Below are 6,080 nucleotides of genomic sequence, written 5' to 3' on the forward strand. Positions count from 1 at the left end.
GTTAGGGAGTGTTCTAATTTCATTCTTTTACATGTAGCTGTCCAGTTTTCCCAGCACCACTTATTGAAGAGGCTGTCTTTTCTCCATTGTATATGCTTGCCTCCTTTCTCAAAGATAAGGTGACCATATGTGCGTGGGTTTATCTCTGGGCTTTCTATCCTGTTCCATTGATCTATATTTCTGTTTTTGTGCCAGTACCAGACTGTCTTGATTACTGTAGCTTTGTAGTGTCGTCTGAAGTCAAGGAGCCTGATTCCTCCAGCTCCGTTTTCTTTCTCAAGATTGCTTTGGCTATTCGGGGTCTTCTGTGTTTCCATACAAATTGTGAAATGTTTTGTTCTAGTTCTGTGAAAAATGCCATTGGTAGATAATTTATTTTCTTATTCACAAACGTGAATACAAAGTACAAAGATATTTATCCATATTTATTTAGACCTTCTTTAATCTTTTAATGACATTTTGTTTTTTTCTTCATAAAGTTCTTGCTTATCTTTTGTTGCAAGATTTATAATTGTTTATAATTTAATTATAATTAAGCTCCTTATTTTTAGTTATTATAAATTGTATCTTTTAAAATACCTTTTCTAACATTATTGCTGGTTTGTACACATGCAGTTGGCTTTTGTTTAGTGCTCTTATATACAAAAAACTTAAAGTCTTTAATTCCCTAATAATAATAATTATTATTATTATTATTTAATTCAATAGTTTATAAATGTATTAACTCTTTAAGGTTTTCCATGAAGACAGTTGATATAAATAATAAAATAATGACATTTTATTTCCTTCTTGCAAGTGTGTGTGTTTGTGTGTGTTTATCTGTGTGTCTGTCCACATGTGCGAACAGACTGACTAAAACCTTCTGTAAATGTTGGACATGGAGATAACAGACATCTCTGCAGTATTACTGATTTTACAGAGAATGCTTTTAACTTTTCACCATCGAATATGATGTTTGCTCTAGATTTTTTTGTAGACACCCTTTATAACTTGCAGGATGTTCTTTTCTATTTCTGGCTTACTAATAACTTTTATCATGAATTGTTGAATGTTATTGAATACTTTTTCTGTATCTATTGAAACAGTCATACTTTTTCTCCTTCAGTGTTTCATTGAGAAAATGAACAGATTTTTCTCATGTTAAAGCAACCATGTGTTTATGAAACAAATCTTTTAAAATATCATTATATTCAATTTGGTAATATTTGATTTATATATTTTTCACTTATTATCATGAGCGAGACTGATCTGTAATTTCCCTTTCTTCTATTGCCTTTGTCTGCCAAGGCATTAAGGTTGTACTAGCTTCATAAAATGAAGCAGGGGGCAGGGTTTATTCCTTTTTTTTTTTCTCCTGTAAAGTGATGTGGGCTTGGTGTTTTTTTGGTGGGCTTAATGGTTGATTCATTTTTTTCAGAGCTGTAGGAACATTCAGCTTCTCTGTTTCTTTTTTAGTTTGTTTTAGGAATTTAAATTTTTATACAATTTGTCCATTTCTCTTGTTTTCAAATATTCTAGTGTAAAGTTAGTTATGATATTTTCTTCTAAATATTTTAAGCCTCGCTTCATCTGTAGTTATATTTCATTCTAATTATGCTTATTTGTGATCTCTTGGTCTCTGCCTCTCTCCTCTGCCTCTGTAATTTGATCAGGCTTGCTATAGGTTTATCAATTTTGCTGGCCTTTAAAAAACCTTTTGGCTTTGTTGATCTTCACTATATATTTTTTCTATTCTGTTAATTTCTGCTTTTTATTATTTCTTAAATTTGAGGTTCATTTTACTATTTTTCTAACTTACTAATTTAGAATAACTCATTAATGTTTAGACTTTTAAAAAATACCAGCATTAAAGATTATACATCTCCCTTTATGTATCATTTTTATTGAGTCCCACAATTTTTTTTTTTTTTTTTTTGGCTGTGCCCTGCGGCATGCGGGATCTTAGTTCCCTGACCAGGGATCGAACCCTTGCCCTATGCGTTGGGAGTGCAGAGTCTTAACCATTGGACCTCCAGGGAAGTCCCTAAGTCCCACAGTTTTGATAGGTAGAATATTCAATGTTTAATTCCAAGTTTTTATAATTTTCATTATTATTTCTTCTTCAACCCATTAATTACTTAGATATTTTTAGCATTTAGAATATATGGGAATTGAAACTTTGGGGGAGAGGATGCCAAGTTCCAACCAAATTGAGTTGTTGTCAGAAATCTTGTTCTATAAATTATAGAGTAATTGAAATCAGTATTAGATTGAAGTATGTGCAAGTGATGATTTTCAACTGTTTTTGACATACAAATAGTAATTTCATATGGTTCAACATACAGAAACTTGCCTTATGGCCTATGATATCTTTATTTTGTGTAAAAGTTCTGAAAATTCTTGAAAAGAATATGTATACATTATTTTCTTTTTTATAAATTTATTTATTTATTTATTTTTGGCTGCAGTGGGTCTTCATTGCTGCATGTGGGTTTTTTCTAGTTGTGGCAAGTGGGGGCCACTCTTCATTGTGGTGCACGGGCTTCTCATTGCGGTGGCTTCTCTTGTTGCGGAGCATGGGCTCTAGGCACGCAGGCTTCAGTAGTTGTGGCATGTGGGCTCAGTAATTGTGGCTTGTGGGCTCTATAGAGCAGGCTCAGTAGTTGTGGCGCATGGGCTTAGTTGCTCTGCAGCATGTGGGATCTTCCTGGACCAGGGGTCAAACCCATGTCCCCTGCATTGGTAGGTGGATTCTTAACCACTGCACCACCAGGGAAGCCCTATGTATACATTATTTTTGAAAGCAGGGTTCTGTTTGTGTCTAGAAGATGAAACATGATAATATGTTGTTCAAATCTTCTATGTCTTATTGATTTTTTTGTCTGCATGAACTATCAGTTACTGAGAAAGATATTTGCAAATCTTTCACTATGATAATGGGTTTATCTAATTCTATTTGTAGTTTGTAATTTTTGCTTCATTTATTTTGAGCTTATGTTATTAGGACATTCAAATTAGAGATTGTTTTGTCTTTCCCATAAACCAAACCATGTATCATGACCCTCTCTACCTTTAATAATGTGTTTATTACTATCACTTTTCCTGTATCATCTGTATGTCTTATATGTGTCTGTTGAAAATATCATATAGCTGAATTTGGAATATTTTTGTCTGACCTTCTTTGTCTTGGAGAGTTTAGTCCATTTACATTTATTCTGTTTACTGAATTACTAATATTCAGTACTACTGTCTTCTTTTGTGACTTTTATTTGTTCTAATATGTTTCCTCCTTCCCTTTCTTGCCTTCTGATTTAAGTTTAATCTATTTCTCATTCTTTTAAAGGGTACCCTAGACATTTTAATATCATCTTCAGTTATTTACATTTAAAGTTAGTCAGTACTTTTGTCCTCCTCGCAAATAATGTGAAGACCTGAAAATCCTTAACTCTGGTCACCACTATTCCTAATTTGTATGCTATTATTTTCAAAGATTTAAGTTCTATCTTGATTTTTTTAATGAAACAAATTAGGGATTATTTTATTATTTTATACAGTTAACATTGGTTTAGATTTACCTACAAGTTTACTTTTCTTTTCCTCACCATTTCCTTTTATATCTGAGGTCTTTCTTTGGACAATCATTTATCTTCTTTCTGAAGTACATGTTCCTGAAGTATACTAAGTTAGATGCTAACTTAGTGAAGTTCTGTTAATAATAAACTAAGTTTTGTTTTAATTAAATGTCTCTTGCTATTGTTCTTGAAAAATATTTTCATGACTATAAAATTACTCAGTTGACAATTGTTTTCTCTTAGTACTTTATTATTGCTTCAATTCTTCTGGTTTTCATTGTTACTGCAGAGAATTCAGCTATTGGTTTTAATCATGATTCCTTTATATGTAATCTCTGTATTCTATCTAGCTGCTTTTAAAATCTTCTCTTTGACTTCATTGTTCTGCAGTTTTACATGATGTATCTGGGCATGAATTTCTTATAATTTATCCTGGTTTAGATTCTTGAATATGAGGGTTGATGTTTTTCATGAATTCTGGAAAAGTATTAGTTATTATTTCTTTGAATATTTCGTCTCCCCTGTTCTCTTGTTTCTTCTTCTGGAATTCCCAGTAGATATATATTGGGCCTGCCTGCTCACTCTATCCTCCATATCTTATAACCTCTGTTTCCTATTTTTCTCTTTCTCTCTTTCTCTCTGTGTGCTGCACTTTAAATAATTTCTTCAGAGTTGTATTCCAGTTCACCAGTACACTTTCACTTGTATTTAATCTGCTGTTTAACCTGTGTATTGAGCTTTTAGTTTAACTTCTTATATTTTTTAAAAGTTGTAGTTGGTTTCTTTTCAGATCTGCCTGGTTCAATTATGGTTTTCTATTTTTTATTCATATTTTCAATCTATTTTATTGTCTTAAATCTATTAAACATTTATTTACTTTTATCTTTAAACATTTTATATTTGTACCTAGTTATTCAAGTGTCTCCTATATTTGCTTATTTGATTCTGCAGTTTGTTACTTCTGCTGATCCTAGCTCATAGTGTCTTCTTCATGTGTTTAGTGAATTTTCATTTTGTTCCTGTATTCATTGAGCTGCATCCAAAGGAATTTTTGAAATTCCTGTGTTTTCTTCTGCCAGGTGCCTGGAGCAGTACCAATCCAGGACCACTTTATTTTATGGGTTTTTTTGGCCGTGTCGGGTCTTATTTGAGGCACGCGGGATCTTCATTGCGACATTCTGGATCTTTTGTTGCAGCGTGGGCTGTTCGTTGTGGCACGTGGGCTCTGTAGTTGTGGCACACGAGCTCTAGAGCATGTGGGCTCTGTAGTTTGCGGCACATGGGCTCTCTAGTTGAGGCGTGTGGGCCCAGTAGTTGAGGTGTACAGGCTTAGTTGCCCTGCAGCATGTGGGATCTTAGTTCCCCGACCAGGGATTGAACCTGCGTCCCCTGCATTGGAAGGCGGATTCTTAACCACTGGACCACCAGGGAAGTCCTTCCAGGGCCACTTTAAACCAAAATTTCTTCTTGAGGCTTTTCAGGCCACAGAGTTAGTACAAGTACCAAACTTAGTGAGTATTCTTTTGTCGTTAGGAATTCTCTGGGTTGTGTGTGTGTGTGTGTGTGTATATAATTCTCCTCCCCCCCCGCCCCCCCCCCACTTCTTCTCAGAGCCATTCCTGACACAGGCATGTTTCCTTCTACGGCCCACATGTGCTGTCTTCTCTTCCAGCACATGTGGGCCATTAAAACCAGGTGCTAAGCCACCAGGAATTCACAGGATCTCTGAGCAAATGCAGGCTCTAATCCTTGTTAACCCCTGTGGAATATTGCACTTTCTCTTTTCTGGCCTTCTGCGGTTTTTCTTATTTTACCACCAGTCCAGCCATACTTAGCATTTTCAGTTTTTTACTGAGAGGTGTTCTCTATACAAGTAGTCTGCCATATTGCTGGAAATGGACGTCTCAATTCATTCTTTTTTTTTTTAAAGAAATTCACGTTCTTTTATTTATTTATTTATTTATGACTGTGTTGAGTCTTCGTTTCTGTGCGAGGGCTTTCTCTAGTTGCGGCAAGTGGGGACCACTCTTCATCGCGGTGCGCGGGCCTCTCACTATCACGACCTCTCTTGTTGCGGAGCACAGGCTCCAGACGCGCAGGCTCAGTAATTGTGGCTCACGGGCCCAGTTGCTCCGTGGCATGTGGGATCTTCCCAGACCAGGGCTCGAACCCGTGTCCCCTGCATTGGCAGGCAGATTCTCAACCACTGCGCCACCAGGGAAGCCCCTCAATTCATTCTTTAGTGGAAAATTCTCTCTGCAAGGGAATTTGAATCCATTTGCACAAAATGTATATGGTATTGCATATTAAATTATTTCCTTTTAAACTCGTCTTATGGGGCTATATTTCAAATTCTTAAATGGTGGTGTTTAATATTCTGATTTCTTTAGTATAGTTGATCAGAGATGGGCGTAGTTAGCTGCTAATTCTCTTGGGGACTATTTAAATCTAATTAGGTACATGTTTCCTGAGAGTGTATTTATAAATAAAAGACTTCGAAGTCCTCTGACTTCTTTGCTCTTAGGGCTG

General features: G+C 35.4%; 1 protein-coding gene and 1 long non-coding RNA gene across 2 annotated transcripts in view; both read left to right on the plus strand.

Moving 5' to 3' along the window:
* Positions 1–6,080, plus strand: part of LOC309608954 — a 1,139,914-nt gene that overhangs the window by 135,876 nt on the left and 997,958 nt on the right. The gene's annotated exons all lie outside the window — the stretch shown is intronic.
* PARPBP (PARP1 binding protein) overlaps positions 1–6,080 on the plus strand; it is a gene marked incomplete at its 3' end in the record, with an annotated part of 112,005 nt that overhangs the window by 80,852 nt on the left and 25,073 nt on the right. The window lies entirely within an intron of this gene.

This window comes from Balaenoptera borealis (genome assembly GCF_965194805.1).
Source record: "Balaenoptera borealis genome assembly, chromosome: 13".
Taxonomy (NCBI): domain Eukaryota; kingdom Metazoa; phylum Chordata; class Mammalia; order Artiodactyla; family Balaenopteridae; genus Balaenoptera; species Balaenoptera borealis.